This window comes from Taudactylus pleione, unplaced genomic scaffold (genome assembly GCF_031769625.1).
Source record: "Taudactylus pleione unplaced genomic scaffold, aTauple2 ptg000201l, whole genome shotgun sequence".
Classification (NCBI taxonomy): domain Eukaryota; kingdom Metazoa; phylum Chordata; class Amphibia; order Anura; family Myobatrachidae; genus Taudactylus; species Taudactylus pleione.
The window spans coordinates 56647778-56668608 of NW_028284603.1; the positions used below are offsets into that span (position 1 = coordinate 56647778).

The 20831-nt window shown below is 41.5% G+C and overlaps 1 protein-coding gene across 24 annotated transcripts in view; it reads left to right on the top strand.

Moving 5' to 3' along the window:
• LOC148518421 (sodium/calcium exchanger 1) overlaps positions 1-20831 on the top strand; it is a 369187-nt gene that overhangs the window by 183115 nt on the left and 165241 nt on the right. The gene's annotated exons all lie outside the window — the stretch shown is intronic.

The window sequence follows — 20831 nt, forward strand, 5'->3', positions numbered from 1 at the left end:
AGGGTGAGACAGTGCCAGCTGGGTGGGAGGACAGTGCCGGTCACGGACCTCGAATCCTGGAATCAGCTGTGTTGGGAGGCAGGGCAGTGCTGGGAGGAGGAACTACCGCTGAGGAGTAAGGGAAGAGATCTAAAAAGATCCCTCCCTCACTTGCAAAATGGAGGAAGCCCTCGGCTAACGTCTTCTGAAGATGGTGTTAGTTTAGACGATCTCCTTCCAAATAATTTTTAATTACTTTGAGCTTGGTAAATTCGGGCTGATATTGCATTTCCCATTACAGGTGTGGGAAATGCGATCAGGATGCAAATTTTAGTGCATGGAGGAGAGTTTTGTGAAATCACCTCCAAAAGCCCTTATATACATTTAAGTATTACTCACATAATGTGAACAGGGTGTGAATACATACATTTTTACATTATTTTATTAGAAAAAAGATTGATAAACACAGTATGCCCATCAGTAACATAAATTGTGCATATATAGGAACTGATGCACAGTTGAACATAGCTCGTTTGCCACTAATTAATGCACAGTTGCAGTAAAGTAGATGTGTTAGGGAATATGCTCATTACATTAACAGTAGTTTGGAGAATAAGCTCATTACTGAATTACTTTTCCTCCTTTTACAGTACAGCACACCTACATTGGTGCTTGAAAGTTTGTGAACCCTTCATTATTTTCTATATTTCTGCTGAAATTTGGCCTAAAATTACCTCAGATTTTCACACAAGTCCTAAATGTAGATAAAGAGAACCAAATCAAACAAATGAGACAAAAAAATTAGACATGCTCATTTTTTTTTTTTTTTCATGAAAATGATCCAAGATCACACAATCTGTCAATGGCAAAAGCATGGGAACCTTTAGGCTTAGCAGATATTTAGAAGGTATTTTCAGTCTGTGGGATGGCAATCAGGTGTGAGTGGGAAACCTGTCTTTTTAAAAGAATCTATCAAAGTCTGATGTTCACCACACGTTTGTGGAAGTGTATCATGCCACGAACAAAGGAGATTTCTGAGGACCTCAAAATAGGAGTTGATGATTATCAGGCTGGAAAAGGTTACACAACTATATCTAAAGAGTTTGGACTCCACCAATCAACAGTCAGACAGATTGTGTACAAATGGAGGAAATTCCATACCATTATTACCCTCCCCAGGAGTGGTCGACCAACAAAGATCACTCCAAGAGCAAGGCGTCTAATAGTTTGTAAGGTCACAAAGGAACCCAAGGTAACCTCTAAGCAACTGAAAGCCTTTCTCACATTAGCTAATGTTAATGTTCATGAGTCCACCATCATGAAGACACTGAACATCAACAGTGTGCATGTCAGGATTGCAAGGAAAAAGCTACTGCTCTTCAAAAAGAACAATACTGCCCGTCTGCAGTTTGCTAAATATCACCTGGACAAGCCAGAAGACTATTGGAACAATGTTTTGTGGACAGATGATCCAAAATAGAGCTTTTTGGTTTAAATGAGTAGCATTATGTTTGGAGAAAGGAGAACACTGCATTCCAGCATATAAACCTCATACCATCTGTGAAACACGGTGGTGGTATCATCATAGTTTGGGCCTGCTTTGCTGCATCTGGCCCAGGACGACTTGCCATCATTGATAGGACAATGAATTCTGAATTATATCAGAATATTCTAAAGGAAAATGTGAGCTGCATCTCAAGAGAACGTGGGCCATGCAGCAAGACAACGACCCAAAGCACACAAGTAATTTCACCAAAGAATGGTTAAAGAAGAATACATTTTAAGTTTTGGAATGGCCAAGTCAAAGTCCTGACCTCAATCCAATTGAAATGCTGTGGAAGAACCTGAAGCGAGCAGTTCATCGGAGGAAACCCTCCAACATAACTGAGTTGAAGATGTTTTGTATGGAGGAATGGAGTAAAATTAAATATGTTTATATTCTGCAAGAAAATAGTGGTAACCGGTGCTATATCTGTCAGTAGAGACGGATGTATTATCCTTTCCTTAAAACTCAGTCAGTCAAATGAGAAATAAGGTTACACTCCTCTTCTCTCAGAGTGGCTGCTAAAATAGTCTCCAAAGCAGGACCGTTGCTCAAGAATGTCCAATGTAACAATATTCAGTGATAGTGAGACGTCAGCGCCAACTAGTGTAATTTCTTAAAAGGGTGACTTTAAATGTAAATCCAGTCAGGCGAGCTCCTTATCCAGCTCCCAGGCAAAAATATTGTGTTGTTTAACCAGAAAAAAAATATATATAAATTAATACTGTGATATACACAAATATAGAGTGTATGCCAGCCAAAGTGCAAGTGCCACTTAATGATCTATTGCACCCTATATCAAACAAGTGCAAATAAGCAAGCAGCATTCATAAAAGTGCAAAAATGCAAAAAAGTGCTTCACCGTAAATATAAATATAAAGTGCACAGTGTTCAGTGCAACTCTTTACAGTAGGTACCAATACAGAGCAACCAAAAAATAAAGTGCATATAGGCATACCAAGGGACTTTCAAGGCTTTGTCCTGTTAATCGTCATGTCACACATGTCACTCAAATGGATTTGCAGGTATAAATAGAAACAAGGTACTAATGAGTAGTAAAATTAAAACCACATTTAATAAAAAATAATAGTAACATACATCTAAGAACAGAATGATCAGCTTATGTGGTTCGGACCATCTGCAAGAGGATATGGACCACCAACACCAGAGATACCTCAACGCGTTTCGTCAATATGCCAAATGGCCAGACTTCTTCAGGAGGATGTTTATATTCTGCATACATGTAGCAATTATTAATTTAGATGAATGTCTACAATTATTTAGTTTACAGAATAATTAATTATGCCATAGTGCCAAAAATTCTTCCAAAAGCCATTAATCATGAGAGCCTAAGTAGTGTAACGAGAAAGTATGTTTTCCCAGTAACATGAATAATAATTCTAATATTAAGTGTAAAAACGAGCACCAGATTTTACTGATCTACTATGGGTCATGCTAATGATCTACCTCTTGTTCCTGGGAGCTGCCACATATGTGCTTGTGTAAGGAAATCACTGTACAGTTCTGCTACATAAGTGGATTACTCTGTCCGTGGCATTCTGGCTTCATGTTCATGTCATGGTGGCTGGACTGGGGTTTTTTTCCAAGCATTTTGGCTCTAGGTTCCTGGGGATTCATTACACTTGGATAACATGTTTCTGTTTAGTTAGTTTTATTGGCAGTGTTAACAGCTCCTGAACTCCCCACTGGATAACTCACATACTTCACCAGACTTATGTCTCTTCACTAGCCCTCTGTGCATTAAAACAAGGGAGGGAAATTCCTATAGCCGGTCAAGTGGGAGTTTCTGTCTGATCGCCATAATACAGAGATATTCATCATAATACCATGGATCTGTTGTACGTGTGTGTGTGTGTAACATCTGTGTAGCCAGAGGTGGTTTAAGGCTCATTTTCTAGACATGTCCTAGTGTCCTGGCAAAAGAACGTTAGTGCATTCCTTATAATTCCAAATGCATCTTACTTTAGTTAGACTTTTTTTTGTGTACTCTGCTTTCATATTTATGAACACTGTCTTTAAATACACATTTATCTGGTATCTATCCATCCACACCTGTATTTACCAGGGTACATGTTTACATTTTTAATGTTGGAAATATTTAAGGACCCCCAGTGATGGCCATTTGAGCAACGTCATGCTATATTTTGCCCTGCTGTGATGTACAAATGTCACAGATCTCAGATGTGTGTGTATGGCGTCTATTCATCATCACTTAATTTCTACAAAAGCAGATGAAAACTGAAAATTAACATTTTTACCTACTTTGGTATCATTTAAGTGTCAGACCCATTCATCATTCATGTAACGCAGAAGATAATGCTGATATCTCCTGCTTACAATTCTCCCTCAATAATTTCCACAGTCCCCATACTTAGTACTTATACTTATTATGGGGACTAGAAATGATGTAATTCATCAAGTTCAGAAAAAGCATTTTTTCGGAACGTGTGAGTGTTACTGTACGTCACGAGATGGCATACAGCACCCGATAGTCTGCACAAGCTGCTGTTTAAATGGCAGCTTATGCAAGAGAGGGATCCGGTAGAGCCATGCCTGCTGTTTTTCCTTACCTCCTGCGGCTCCCTGCTCCATTTCAGTCACTGGTTCCCTCCAGGCTTCTCGGACCACTTGAACAAGCAGTACTCCTGTGTTCAGCAGGCGGGCGAAGCGGGCAGACGGGGGAGGCAGCAGCACTGAGCAGGGGAGTACAAGCAGCCCTTCTTTGCTAACCATTCAGTGGGTGAGTGGGGAGGCTGCAGCTCTGAGCAGGGGACTACAAGCAGCCCTCCAGTGCTCACCGGGGGGTGGGGGGGAATCAGAGACACCAGGAAAATCACACTTCTGAAAAACTGGCTCTGCAAAAGGAGCATCTTTTCGAAAGTGATACTTTAGTAGGAAGAATTTGATGAATTCCATTTTTTTCTTACTAAAAAATGTGGCGAATTTAAAACTAAAGTTACTATAATTTTATCATCATGAATAAACCCCTATGTATCAATGTATATTTATTAACAGTAGGGCTTGTATTACTCCTTATGCTGAATAAGTTTTCATGAATGAAGACTGGAACAGTAAAACCAGAACTCGCCATGTAGTACAGGGGTGCTGAGAAGAGGGAGGTGTAGAAAGTACCTGTGCCTGGGGCAATGCAGGATTTCTAGAGGGGGTTTCCATTTGCTTGATTTTACAGCAAGTTTTACAAGCCCATGAAGGGATCATTATGTAATGCCTAAAGGTTTATTGCTACTGCGCATGCGCAAAAAGCCCTAACGGCGCTTGCGTTACCCTGAGTGTACACGGAGTCTGCTATTGCGTACGGAGGCACTGGCATTAGAACAGGAGAGGCTAAACCATGGGTATTCCTGGGTGGTGTCTGGTAGGTGGCATGAAATGAACGCATAAAAAGCCCGTCTCAGAGTAGTGTTATGAGAGTGTCATGGGCTTGTCATTGAGCCGCAGCCACAGAAGCCATGTTTAGTCGGAGTTGAGAAGGAGACACTGTACCAGCCATAGGCTAGTGCAACTGTCAATGGTGAACACGATAGTATGCAGATGGTGGAGTGTTTGGAACCAACAGCGGATTTGCAAAGTCCACAAGGATTGAAAGTGGGAGTCTCAGGACTTGCACTGTCCAGCACACACTATTAGACAAGGGGAAACCTGAAACTAGCATTTGTATATTGCCAGCGCTACAACTCCGCAAAACATTGCAACATCGGCAGCATTAGCCTCTACCACTGAATCAGTCCCACAAAGTGCTTTATGTAAAACTTCAGACATATACATGTTTTCCAGATCTCCAAGTTGGGGCACAGGTGTATTCATTGCTGGCCTACACATTTTAAAATATTTTATTTATTAACAGTTATTTATAATGCACACGCATATTCCGCAGCGCTTTACAGAGGATATTTGCCCATCTTCCCGATCTTATATCTTCCCGATCCGGCCTCTAAAAGCCCAGAGTACACTGCCAGCCCATTATTCAAATTTGCCAGGGATCTTAAAAATGGTTGCATAGTGTGTACAAGAGCGTAGATTGGGCGTAGATTGGAAGGAAAGGGGTGGAGAGCGGGAAGGAAGGGCGGAGAAAGCTGCAGCAGTGCATTGTGGGCAGGATCTTGGATACTGCAGCCTTCTAGCCGGGACCCTAGTGCTTGTTATGCTAGATAATAGCTACTGCACACTGGAGAATTTCAATGAATACAATGAGCGGTAAGTGACAAATACTGCTCGTTGTTAAATAGTATCACACTGCTATTTCTTATGCAGATATGAAATTAAAATATTCTGCCTAAAAACCACGGTATCTGTCATGATAAATACCTCTGCCTGTAATAAACATACACAACGAGTTTGTAATGGATCAAACTCGCTAGTAAATGGAGCCCTTAATCATCGTATGGCCCCCGATAATGAATAGGCCCTATAATCTAGTCAGTGGCTGTCTGAGCACTGCTAATTAAAAAGGTACTTTCATAGATGTAACAAGTGAGAAGTGCCTCAGGTAACATACCATGGGGGAGATTTATTAAACTTTGGAGAGAGATAAAGTGCCAACCAAACAGCTCCTAACTGTCATTTTACAAGCTGTGTTTGAAAAATGACAGTTAGTACGTGGTTGGTCCTTTATCTCCGTCCATTTTATCTCAATCCAAGGATTAGTAAATAGACCCCTATGTACTAAGTCATGGAGAGAGATTAACTGGATGGATATAAAGTATCAACTAATCAGCTTCTAACTCACTTTACAGGCTGTATTTGAAAAATGGTAGGTAGGAGCTGATTGGTTGGTACTTTATCTCCAAGGCTTAGTACATCTCGCCCCGTCTTGTATCTCTCTCCACTTTAGCTCTCACTTTGATACATCTTCCTCTATATTTTGTAAAATTATGACTTCATGTAAATGTGTGTGTACAACTTTGGTGATTTTTTTTTCTCTGACTGCAACTGAGGTTTTAACTGACTCTTTTCCGATAGCTTTCTCCCCCTCAGTCGACTTATTGCTGTTGATCTGTTTAAGAGAGACATGCTACAAAGCTTTCAAGTGGTTTTCCACATTAAGATTATTGCCAACCAGCTTGCGACTCTTTGTGTAGGAGTGTTTATATAGTCGCCATAGCAACCGAATACTTACAAAAAAAAATGTCATATTGTGCTGTCTGTGTAATTTGACTAGTGTGTTCTGTGTAGTGCAGCCTCTAAAATCTATCTGTTCTAACTGTGCAGATTACAGGCTATGAGCAGCTACTTGCAGTTATTCTTCTGCTAAGCGTGTTTTCCTGAGTGATAGTGGCCATTAGCACTATTGATGCTATTTAACAGGGTACACAATCTTAGTGACATTTTCCAAGCAATTTCTTTCAAAGTCTTCAGTCTTCATCTAAGATAAAACATAATTGCTTTAACTCTTTACGTTACAAGCTCACCTGCAAGTGAAGGCCCTTGACGATGCTCTGCAAGCAAAATATTTTACTGAATGTAGAGAATACAGTGTATGATGAGATCATTTATCTAGACTGCTTAAAGGGAAATCATTCTGACATAATTTGTCCATGACATAAATTCTGCACGTGTTCTATTATACATTGACGCAAACCTTGGTACTTTTACCCCTGCCAGCCCCTAGTAACACCTCATTTTCATGTAACTTTCCTGTCATATAGCAGAATACAGTGGCACTATGAAAATAAATGTTTTACCTTTGTGCTGCCCCTAGGCACAGGCCCTAATACTAAGGGAACTAAGGCCACAATCATTGGAATAGGCTACAGTATTGTAATAGAGTTATCTCCACATTCCTCTAGTGCAGCCTGAAGTGTGCACATGGACACGCATATACACATGTCACATGGACACGCATATACACATGTCACATGGACACGCATGGACACCAATGCAAACACTTCTTTCACCCCTGTGAGAGGCAAGTAGTGAAGGAGCTACTCAATTCCTGTCCAGGCAATCGCCACATTAATTAATCTGCTATCCCTGCAAATAGTAGCGATAAAAGATAGTAATTAAAGTGCCAAAAATGCAGACATTAATAAATAACCCCCTCAACACTGGTAAATTGGTAATAATTAACTGATATGAATTATTAAAAAATAATCTGATTGTTCAACTCTGTGTAAAATATTGCAACTTCCGCTTGGTATTTATTTTCCCTTTCATTTGCTGCTATAGGTGTAGAGGGCAACATCACTGATGGAGACTATTAGCTTATTTATCAATCGGCAGAAATATTATTATTATTATTATTATTATTATTATCATCATCATCAATCTAGCAATATTATTATTGTTAATAATATTAATTATTAATTAATTATTATTATTATTGTTGTTGTTTTTTAAAAATCAAGGTAAACAAGAAGATATTACAAAGTGTTAATCATTTAACAAGAAAAAAAACCCACACTTTTTAAATTTGCCTGTGAATTCCCAAAAGGGCACAAAAGTTATTATTTTGTGTCCCTGTATCTCCATTCTGCACACATAAATGTTGGTGTGCAGAGAGTATTAGTGAATGAGAGGGCTTTTACATGATGAGTTAATAACAAATATCACATATGAAAACTCAGTGTTTTGTTAACAACAAATAAATAAGAAAAAGCATTTCAAAGGTAAAATAAGGCATTTAAAACTATTATATAGTTGGCTAATAAACACCCCCGGGTACGACTGAAACTATTGCAACGTCCTACGCATAATGGAGGGTTGGGTTTCCCTGACTTTAAAAGATATTATCTAGCTGCGCAACTAGCTCATTGTGTGCAATGGTGTAATCCTGATGCTAGGAAAGTCTGGGTTGCTATTGAGGCTACTGAGTTTGGTCTATCAACGGTTTCTTATCTCCTCTGGCTTCCAAGATCACATCGGCCTAAAAATGTAGTCTCACACCCGATTGTTTCCCGCTCGCTATCAATATGGGATTTTGCTAATAGAAAATTTGGACTGACTCTCTGTCCCTCTCCCGTTATTCCGATATTTCATAATCCTGATTTCCCTCCAGGCAAAGATAAGATATTGTTTTCTCCATGGAAAGAGAGGAATATTCTCTATTTAAACAATATTACTAAAGATTTGTGTTTTCCCCAATTCTCCCAGATTCAGGATATTACAGCACTTCCCCCTAATGTTTTCTTCCAATTTTTGCAGCTTAGGCATTTCCACTCTAAGGTGAAACACCTTTTAGCCAATAAACCCCTCTTTAACTTTGAGGCTTTATGTTTGAGACGCTCCTCAACCAGAGGTTTAATTTCTTCCCTGTATACAATGCTCGTTGAGGGGTTGTCTCCGCAACGCGACTCTTATGAAAAGGCCTGGGAAGCAGATTTGGGTACCTCTCTAGATGACGAGGAATGGGCAGAGATCTGGGATAATGCTGCCTCCAGCTCAATTTGTGTTAGGATCAAAGAGAACACGTACAAGATATTATATAGATGGTATTATGGGCCTGATTCAGAGCCGGACGCTATTTGCGGTCGTTCGTTCTGAAAAAAGGGGTTGCTATTCAAATGAACCGTTCGCTCTTTGCGGTCTGTTCACGCCTCTATGTCTGAACGAGCGAACAAAACTTGCAGTCGTTTTTTTGGAAACTACGCCCCCTGGCCGCTCGCATCCTACGTCATGTCCGCTATTTATTAGATTAATCGAGTACATTGACCAACGTATGAACTGCTCGCTATTCTTGTGGTTGGTTTTTCCTACCACAATCTTGCGAGCAGTTCTGACTATAAAATAACCCAGTGACGTGGTCAATGATGCTGCTGTATTAATTATGCACACCCATAAAACATCCGTTTTGACCATTAAGCACGCCTGCGTTCTGATCTCCACTCCCCGTTTTCAAGCACCTTCCCTGTTACCACCCACATACGTCTCCTCCTGTCACTCAAAATAGCAGGCATTCGCTATTTAGCGAACAAACGATTTTCGGCCGCACTGACTGGTTCGCGCATGCGTATTATGATCCGTACGCATGCGCAGTTGGGCAAACATCGCTCAGAACGAACGAGCGGCCGCTTACGAGCGGCTCTGAATCAGGCCCAATGTCCCCTCTAGATTAAGTAAAATGTATCCTGGTACATCAGATAGGTGCTGGAGAGGTTGTCCAGCTGAAGGTACCTTTCTGCATATCTGGTGGACTTGCCCTAAGATAGTAAGTCTTTGGAAGGAAGTTATTGGCCTGATACATAGTTTGCTCAATATATCTATCCCTTATGATTTAAATATATTCTTCTCCCTTTAGATCTTCTTATGCTGACTAGGCACCAAAACAAATTGATGCGCCATATTGTTAATGCAACAAAATGTCAGATAACTTCGGATTGGAAGAAGCTCGATTCCCCCTCTATGCAATCTATTGTGTCTCGCATCTGGTATATTTATCGTATGGAATATATGACTAGCATTATTAACCATTCTACCAAATCTTTTGAGAAAATAGGGAGCCCGTGGTTATCTTCCCAATCTGCCCCCTCTCCTTTTGCTTTGTAAAAGACGTTTCTATCTATATATGTGTGTTTACGATTTGTGTGCACATATAGGTGCGTTCATTTATTAATTTTTTAGTCTGGTGACCTCCCCCATGGATCTCCCCTTCTTTTCTTCTCTGTGGTGTTTTTTTTTTTTTTTACTCTTACCCCTTTCCAGCTTTTTCTTTTTTTCTATTCAGCTTATTTTTATTTGTGTTTTTTTTTTATTAATTATTATCTTTACATGTATAAATGGATCACAATTTTTTAATCTTATTTTTTGTGAGAAACGGATCTTGTCTTTATGACGACTATTTGTTTCAATTTGTTTTTGATTTCTATGATCTGTGTTATTTATTGTGATCTGGCAAATAAAACGTATTTAAAAAAAAACAACTATTATATAGTTATGTAACTTACATTACACGTTGATCCCTTACTAAACATTATTACAGTATCTCATAAATTCTATATTAATGGAAATAAATATTATAATGAAAAAGACAGAAGCATGAAAAATGTAGAATAAATAACCTAACACTGGGGGTCCTGTGTGAAATAATACAGATAGGCACCATTGATAGTATAAGAAACTCCCCTCACATTGCAGAATTTCTTACATTGTCTTAATCTCATATATTTTACTCATTAAAGTTCTTAATGCCCTGAAAACAGCTGAAAAGATGCCATAATGATTAATCACGTACGTTTTTTTTCATATGTAACCCGATAAAAAGAGAGCTTTTGCAGAAACTACAAGCCATATTTCTAGCTGAGCACAAACTGGCAGAGCAGTTCCATTTAAGAGCAATATAACTCACAAATTCTATTAGTCTTGTATGTATAGCTTCAAGTACAAATATACCATTAGGAAAGAAGTATTACAAAACTGACGTATATGATAACTTTAAAAAAAATTGTCTGGAGGAGATGTTGTCATGGTGATGAGCTAGAGAGAAGTGGATTTTGTACCACTCATTCGCCAGTTTCTGGAACAGATTAAGTGCTGGGGTTTCTATTACTGTGCCCTGTGTGGGTGCATAATAATTGGGAAAAATAAATAAAATAACACGTCCAGAATCCTGCATTTTATATACTATATAAAGGATATTACTATATAAGGAGTGTAATAAACATTGGGCACCAATATAGGTATAACAACACCAGTAAATACTATATGCAGAAAGTGGGCTTAGGAGGTACACTTAAGCTGGGTACACACCTGAAAGAAAGTGCAACCCAGCGATGTAACGTTACATTGCGCCGCCATACACACTGCACGATCCGATGTATGATGGCGCGATGTATCTATACATTCTAAATGTAACTACACCGCATCGTTCATTGAATTGTCCCATCGGATGATTCAGCACATCCAATCATCTGATTCAATGTGTGACAGCCGGAACAATGGATCAGACATACACACTGTATGATGTGTACAATTTATTGTTCTTATCCGCGTCAGGACGATATTTCGACTGATATATTTTAATGAGTGTACCCTGGTTTAGTGATATCACAGCTTGAGCTTCCATTACTTGGATTGACGGATTTTCTACCCCTTAGCAACATGTGCTCCTCCGAGCATGTGAGGTCAAGTTTGACTGGGCTGAACCCAGCAGCTTTTCTGTTGTTTATAATGAGAGCTGTCCAGTAAATGCTTAGAGCTGAGTATGCAGCTGTCATTATATGCTGAGGGACTTCATCAGAGCTTTTGACCTCACACCTTCCAGTCATAAGTGTCTTTATAATGGGTGCAAGGTGAGCGGTGCACACGGGCCCTTGCACACCCTGCACCCATTGTTAATAAATACTTACCTCTCCGCACATTCCGATGTGCTGCTCCACAGCGCCGGGTCAGTGCTGCAGAGCAGCAAAAAATCACGGGGAAAATGGCAGGGGCCATTTTCCTGGTGATCTGCGCATGCGCAAAAAAGATGTCCCCAGGAAAATAGGCGCTGGCGCCATTTTCCTGGAGACCTGCGCATGCGCTGTAGATTCTGGCATGAAGCCAGAATCTACTGCGCTCAGTGCGCCGACAGAGAGGAGGGGGCCCAACTGGAGGCTGCACACGTGCCCCCTCCTCTCTTAAAACGCCCCCACTTCCAGTTAAAGAATTGGTAGAGAAGTCATTTCAACTGCTTCTATCTATTTTCTGCTATGTAGGCAGACATTATTTAGTCTGAAATATTCATAAGTATTGGTTCAGCCAATCACATGAACAAAATATCTGCGTCCACCCAGTGATGGTGACATATGCACCTTAACGAAGATAGGAGATGCCATTATAAAGATGGGCAACTTTGACGTAGAGACGTTATTAAGATGTGGCTTTTAGAAGACTTTTGGTGTAGGACTTTTATCCCTATTGTAATGCATATGCGCATTATAATGGCAACTGAGTACAGTTTTCTCAGTTATATCAAAGTATCCTGCAGCCAGTGGAAGAACTACCACTATTGTAGTGATTGCAGCGCATACCTGCCTACTCTCCCGGAAGTTGCGGGAGTTTCCCGAATGTACGTGCATTCCCCCGCACCCCTGGAAGAGTAGGCAGACCCAGCGCATTTTGCCCACTTCCTAATGAAGTGGGCACTATGAGGAGGATAATCCTGAGAATTGTAGATTAACAGTGAAGAGGCGGAGCCAATATGAAGTATTTCTAAGTTACATCATGTTGGCCCCGCCCCTCTTTATTAACCCACGATTTGTGGCATTTCCCGTGAGTGGGCGGGGCTTAGTAACGTGTAGCGCTGGGCTCCGTCCCAACCGCAAGTCAGCTGCGTCTCTCCTCCTTTCTGCTCCCGGTGGAAAGACTGAAAATATAGGCAAGTATGGTGCAACGGCCAGGAGATAAGCAGGTGCCAGGATTTAACCACCACACTCCATGCAACGGTGTTCTGCCTGTACATGCCCGCACTACAGATGTGTCCTCATACATCTAGCCTCAATACACCACGCAGTGCGACTTACCTGGCGTGAGTGAGCCGCTAGGTACTGTACTACTCTGCTAGCGTTGGGATTCTTTTTTCTACAAAAATGCATCTAAGTCGCAATGTGATGCAACTAGGACGCTTCAGCAGGCTGCTGATCAATTTGATATGCGACACTTGGTCTGTGTGCACCTGAGTCTGTATTTGAACCACAATGGAACTTGGAATGAAAAAGCTGCGGCATTGTAGCATTTCGTATACAGATTTAAGGCCCCCATACACAATGCGATTGCACCGTGCGAGGCGGTAGTTGATCCGTCGTCCGACATATCGGGTGGTCCGCGCACACGGTGCGATCGCGTGGCCGCCCGCCTGATATGCCAGCTCCCTTCTCCCTCACTCGCATAGCCATGCATGGGATGATCGCATATCACATCCCCTGATCTTTTGGTCCTGCAGAAAGATCAGGGTATGTGATGTACGACCTCACGGGAGTGCTCTCGGCCCGACATCAGGGCCATACACGGTGCGATATAGCAGGCAAATTGCACTAATCAGTTGGATCGCCTGATTTATCGCCCCGTGTATGGGAGCCTTTAGAGATTCAGCTGCACACAGATATACAAGTGTCGCATATCAAATGAATCAGTCTGCTGGCGCTTCCTAGTTGCATCGCATTGCGACTTGGATAATTTTCACGAAAAAGACGCCCAGTGCTAGCAGATTCTCACGGGACCCGATGCGCCAAGAGGGTCTTTTGGCGCAACTGCAGCAAAGATGTATAGGGACACATCTCTATTATGTCAGCCCAAGTGCTGTGAAGCCAAAACATGTACAGTACGCTTGCTCATCAGGGGAGAGAGGAATCCATGGGAAGGTGCACTACATCACTGTCTGGTCTCTCTCTCCAAATATTGCTATAGGGTACAGCAATAAATATTTCCACTCTGCTGCAGCATCATAGGCGACCCTCCTAAATCTCCATTCTCCCATCCCCTGGCCATCTCTTCTACCCAGTTCACCCTCCAATTGTTCACCCCTCCCCATAGTATGTAAGCTCTCACAGGTAGGGCCCTCCTTCCTCATGTTCCTCCCCAGCCAGTGACATATCTATAATGTGTGCAGGGCGTGTGGTGCCTTACGATTCACTGTTACCTGTATATTGCCTATACAGTGCTGTGGTGCCTTACAGATAAACAAATATATATAATAACTAGAACAGGTAGGCAACATTTGGCTCCATAACTAACTGCCTAGCATGCACCTCCATCTAGCATAGTATTATGGAGTTGTAATAAAGTTCCATTGGAACTACCGGGTTATTTGCGTGATCGAAGCTTAATCAAAATCTAAGTGACCTCTTGCTCTAGTTGTGATTAAACTACAGCACGCAGTTCCATGTCTAGATATTTCCCAGTGGTACAACATCTATACTGCAGGCTAAGTAACATGACCCAACACATTTCAAAGTTAAACTATTGTTCTGTTTATTGTATACAGTATGTCATTGTTACAGTATGTGTCCAAATTATAGTATGCACTTTATATAGTACCTGTTCTTGTGACTAGACATAAAGAGGATATGCATGTCCAATAGCTGGTAGGACAAAAGTAATTAATTCTTGCTTTCATGGCAGCTTATCAGCATTTGCCAGACATTATTCCTGTGACATTACTCTGCCAGGTGTTTACATTTCTGTAAAATAGGTTTGCCCTGTGGCATGTTGCATAACTACCTCATGTAAAATCCTGTTTGAATTGTCTAATTTGAGATGGATAGATCCAATTGTAAAAGGTTTAGTTAATGATCTATAAAGAGGAAAGCCACGGAGAATTGGCATAAGGGATTTTTCTATCAGGGAATTAGACAGCATGCAGCTATTCATCGTTAGAAGAATTTTAGAGTTTGTAATCTTGTAACTAGTTATCACTATATATAATACAGGTCTGCAATGGAAAAGTTTTTCGAAAATTTTTCACATTTTTTACGTTTTTTTCACATTTTTCCATAGGTTTTGAGTTGCTGATTTTAGTAAAAATACTTAAAAATAAAAAATAAAACAAAACAAAAATGTAATCACATACCATTTTTCCAGGTGCTGAAAATGTAATTGAGCTATTCAGTAAATTGTCTTTTCTTACGTATAAACCTATAATTTGTTTACAGACCTATCTTTCTTTGCAGAATTTTGTATCATTTGACAAATCTGCCATAAAATACTTATTTTTTGAACAAAAAAGAAGACATGGAGGTTGGTAAGTGACACTGTGCACCTGAAAGACATTTCTGCAACTTTAGCCTTAGTTCTCATGAAAATCAATACAAGGATCACGGACGGACAATATGTGGAGATCTTAAAGTACTATCCATGGACAGCAAGGAGAATACACAAAGTACCCATAATGTTTAAAAGAATGGGACAACCATGCAAAAGCTAACAATGGCTAAAAAAAAAAAAATAGCCTAGCAGGGTTGATTAAACCATACTGTACATGTCTACTCTCCCGGGAATCGTGGGAGGCTCATGATTTTTTGGGTAACCCCCCGCACCCCTGGAAGAGTAGGCATATCTCCCGCATCCCGCACACTTCCTAGTGAATTGGGCAGGATGGGGAGATTTTACCTGGAATTTTCGGGTCCATAGGGAAGGGGCGGGGCTAAATAGTGCAAATCGCGTTATTTAGCCCCACCCCCTCCTTACGAATCCGCAAATTGCAGGGACTTTTGTAAGGGGGCCGGGCCTAATGTTATCTATCATCTGGCCCCGCCCCCCGAAGAGGAGAGCAGCAGGTCCCCTCCTGCTGCTCCCAGAAAGCTGCCCAGGAATGTCGGCAAGTATGATTTAAACCTGTATACAAAAATGTTGTCCATAAGGTTTGGTTGATACCAAAAAAAGCTCTCCTATCCCCAATGCACATCAAACTAGGACGTATGAAGCAGTTTGTAAAAGCTTTGCCAATAGAAAGAGAGTTTTCTTAGTGTCTATCTGAAAAAATCCAGCACTGTCAGATGCCAAATTGAAAGAAGGCATTTTTGTTGGACCAGACGTCCTAACAAGCAAGGGGCTTGAAAAAAAATGTTGAAAGAGAGGCTTGGAATGCTTAGAAGGAAGTTGTAAAGAAGTTATTGGGGAACTTAAAAAATATCCCAACTAGAAGTAACTAGTAGAAAACATGGTAGAAAAATACAAAGTATTAAGTTGCTAGATGAGATCTAAAGTGCACTTTCAGGGCCTGATTCAGACCCGGTCGCAAGCGCTGAGCGCTCGCAACAGGGTCGATGTTGGCCCAGAGAGCATGCGCACGACGGAGCCGGCTCCGTCGTGCGCATGCGCGAGCCCCGGATAGCGACGGGCAATCCATCGCTCCGGGTCTCGCACCAAAGGGGGCGTGCTGTCGATGTTGAGTGACAGCACGCCAACTTTGGTGGGCAAGCCAGGGGGGGTGGCTGCCCAAACGGAGGCATTCCCATGAGAACGCCTACCGTTTGGGGCCGGCCCCACTGACATCACAAGTGATGTCAGTGGAGAGATTCCGGCTCTGTTAGAGCCGAAATCTCTCTGGGGCTTGCGGCAACGAGACCCTACCACAAGGGTCTCGCTGAAAGCCCGATGGTCGCGATGGTCACCCACAGCTATGTGAGCGGCCAGGAGGCCGTTCTAAAAAAAAAAAGACCGGCCCTGATTCAGAGCGAGCGCTCTGTCAGAGCGACAGGCTCTGAATCAGGGCCTCTGTTCGATCACTTGGAATACTTTCCTGAACACCTTAGTGCCATTAGTGAGGAGCAAGGATAAAAAGCCTACCAAGACATAAAGGAGATGGAATGAAGATACCAGGAAAGATGAAAATTCAATGGGAGGCTACTGTTACATGCTGCATAGAGAAGACCAGCATGCAGTGTATAGAAGAAGAGATTTATTACAGAGCAAGGGCTAAATTTACTAAAGGTCGATTTTAATCGATTTCAAAATGATCCAAATCGATGTTGTGTTTCTGGGGCTCAATCACACATTTACTAACACACAATTTGTTCTTTGTTTTTTTAATTGTTAGTAAATGTGTGATTTAAAGTGGGTACACATTTGTGCGACTGGCAATTGTGCCGATGTCCAGGGACACCCAGGACATCGCATGATTGCTGGTACACACTGCAGCAATTAATAAAAGATGGAACGATCACTCGTCCTTCATTGCACTGCATGGCGCCACATTCAATATCACCAGATTCGATGTGCAGCACATCAAACCTGGCGAAGTTGCATGTGACCGCGGCAGCACACATATCGTGCATACACACTGAACGATATGTTGTTCCAATTTGGCCAAATCGGCCAAACATCACTCCAGTGTGTATCCGGCATTAGCCCCCGAAACACAACATCGATTTAGATTGGTTTGAAATCGACCTTTAGTAAATTTACCCCCAAATGTCTCTGATTTTAATTCCACATCGAGGCTGGAGTGCTCAGCTAACCCCAGAGGTGTTTCATTTCCTCAAAGTAAGTGCATGCTGTAATACAAAAAGAGACAGACACACTGAACAATGTCACCCGTCCAATTCTACTTGTTACAGTTACTTGGTTATTATATATATTAGCAGAACAAGGATTAAAAGGGCCTCAAATGCTTCTTGTTTGTTCCACCTACCTGCAGAGTTCAGCATACAAGTCAACTATGACAAGGTTTTTGCTAACAGAGGAATTGCGGAAACATTGGAGGCGTAATCCCAATTGCAATTTGTTTCAAGCTTTTGCGCGCTATTCTATGTCCTGAGCACATCTCATTGGCCTCCAGTATTTGTAGGGAAACAATGGAGACAAGAGGGTATATTTACTAAAGTGAGAGTTTTAGTGGAAATGTTGCCCATAGTAACCAATCAGATTCTAGCTATTAACCTCTAGAGGGTGCTAGTTGAATGTTAAGTAGAATCTGATTGGTTGCTATGGGCAACATCTCCATTTCTAAAAACTCACTTTAGTAAATATACCACAAGATCTCCACTCTCTCATCCCTTTCGTACACACAGTGTTTAATCATGTAGGTGGATCATTTAGCTTCCAGACATGTTTTTGAGAAATAATTGTTTTTTATTGAATCATGTCTACTGTAGTTTAAAAAAAAAAAACCCTGTTGGGAAGTGATCAGCCAACATCAGGGTTGCCGACATTCTGGCTGCCTATTCCGGTAGGGGGCAGCCAGATCGGCAAATCAAAGGGGCATTCTGATATTGGGGGCGTGGACACACATTTGCATAATTTTGGCCTCGCCCCCGTTACACAATGCCGAGATTGCCGGCATTGTGAATCAGGAGGCCACCCCAAAATTACGGGATTCAGTGGGAGGCTCCCGGCTAAATCGGGAGGGTAAGCAAGTATGGCCAACATGCACTTTTCAAGGCAATAGACAATTATTTGAAAGGTATTCGGGGTGCGATCTCAGTCCAGTCCTACTGCCCAGCTCTGTGCATGCGCCATTCTCAGTACAGTAGGGCAGGGTCCTCTAGAAACTGCACCGACATTTTGTTATGGTGCTCGGTAATGGATGTTATTTGACAGTTGCTGGGATTATTTAAGAAGAAAAGTTTGATGCCAAGCTCTGCACGCCAAATAAAAAAGTGATTTATTTTCACCAATGTAATGATAACCTCCAGGAAACACTGTTATACACTTTTGCTGTTATAGGATGGTTTAGCAGGTAATTGAAAATACTCTTTTGAAAGGTTAGTGTAAGATCTTGCTATCAAGGTAATGCTGAACTGTTTGTAGATCTAATCTACATAATGGATGACATTAACAACTGGCTTATAGGAAACTGGAAGGGGAATGACTTTATAAATAATACAACGCATGAGGTAGTATGTGCTGTAATTACAGATGATAGCAGCAAGTAATGAATATGAAATGGAGTTTGTGTCTGCAATATTTTAGAACTGGTTAAGAGAAGGTATATTAGCAGGCTTTGCGTTTGATGATTTGAGTGTCCTTGAGTAATAGTAGAACTGTAAACTTACTGTACTATACTGTGTTATGTGAGGTGAGGAATTTGGGGGGATAAAATATAAATACTTAGTATTACTTAGAACTGCTGTCAGGTAAGGCAGAGCCCTTCCTGTCATACTTAGGTATACTCCAGAGTTTTGACTATAAAAAATATAAGAAAAATGTAAAGAAAATATTATAAATATCTTCTTTGTACTATTCGAATAATTTGTATAGTCAAAACTCTGGAGTAAAAAGTGTATGGCAGGTGAGGCACTGCCTCCCCTATCCACCTTTTCTGCACATTCCTGATCAAAACTCACCAAATTTCCAGCACTATATACTGCTGCACCTTAGTATAATGCCCACATGAACCCTCGGGTTCATATATGCATCTGTAAATCCGGCTCTGATACTAGCCAGTGCCTCCCCAGCCATTGACCTCACTGCACGTAACTGCTTTGCATGGCATATATTTGCTGTGCCATACAGTTTACAGTGAGTAGTATCGAAAGATAATAAACACTGATGCAGTTAAACGTAAGCTCATTTTGCTGACCAGGGACGGAGTAAGGTCTGTGGGTATCCCTGGGCAACAAACGTGTGGGGCCCCTATCAATACAAGTTGTATACTGTATATATATATATATATATATATGCAGAGCCTTGCAAAAGTATTCACACCCCCTTTTCATGTTTTGTTGCCTCACAACCTGGAATTAAAATGGATTGTTTGAAGGTGTGATCATTTCATTCACAGAACATGCCTACAACTGTGAAGTTGTGTTTTTTTTTATATTGTGAATCAAACAACATTTAGGACAACATAACAGAAAACTTCAGTGTGTGCATAACTATTCACCCCCCTAAAGTCAGAACTTTGTCGAGCCACCTTTTGCGGCAATTACAGCAGCAAGTCACTTTGGATAAGTCTCTATGAGTTTGCCCCTGGGATTTTTACCCATTCCTGAAGGCAAAACTGCTCCAGCTCCTTCATGTTGGATGATTTCCGCTTGTGAAAAGCAATCTTCAAGTCACCACAGATTCTCAATTGGATTGAGATCTGGGCTTTGACTAGGCCATTCCAACACATTTAAATGTTTCCCCTTAAACCACTTGAGTGTTGCTTTAGCAGTATGCTTCGGGTGATTGTCCTGCTGGAAGGTGAACCTCCATCCCAGTCTCAAATCACAGGCAGACTGAAACAGGATTTGCTCAAGAATATCCCTGTATTTAGCACCATCCATTTTTCCCTAGACTCAAATCAGTTTCCCAGTCCCTGCTGCCGAAAAACATCCCCACAGCATGATGCTGCCACCAAGTTTCACTGTGGGGATGGTGTTCTTGGGGTGATGGGATGGAACAAGTGTGCACTGATGTAGATGACAGGTATCAAACCAAGCATACGCATACCTCCCAACTTTTGTGAGGTGGAGGTCGGGACAATATGTGTGCGTCTAAAGTCAGGGACGTGATTTAGCATCAAGGGGAGTAGCCTCACATGAACTGATGTACCCCCAACCATTTTTATCATGCTGGGGAAGCTACTAGACATCCCCCAACCGCTCATAGAAATGGCACAGTGAGTGAATGTCAGCCATTCACCCCCAACCTCCCCGCCAGCACGCGGGACACTGCGGCACACAGGTGGTCAGTGCCCAAAGAGTGGGACTAGAGTTAACACACGCTATACCAATGATGGATTTTCCCTGCACTTTAGCCCCCCACGGGAGTCTTTTCTCGCTGACTTTTCCTCGCAGCTCCTGAAGTCCACCTCAGTAATTTAACGCGTTAAATTAATTTCCCAGCGCAGGAAATTAGCCGTGGGGTAAACCCAACAGCTTTTTAGGTTCCCCACTATAACTGTACCTCACAAAATTTTAACTGTACATAT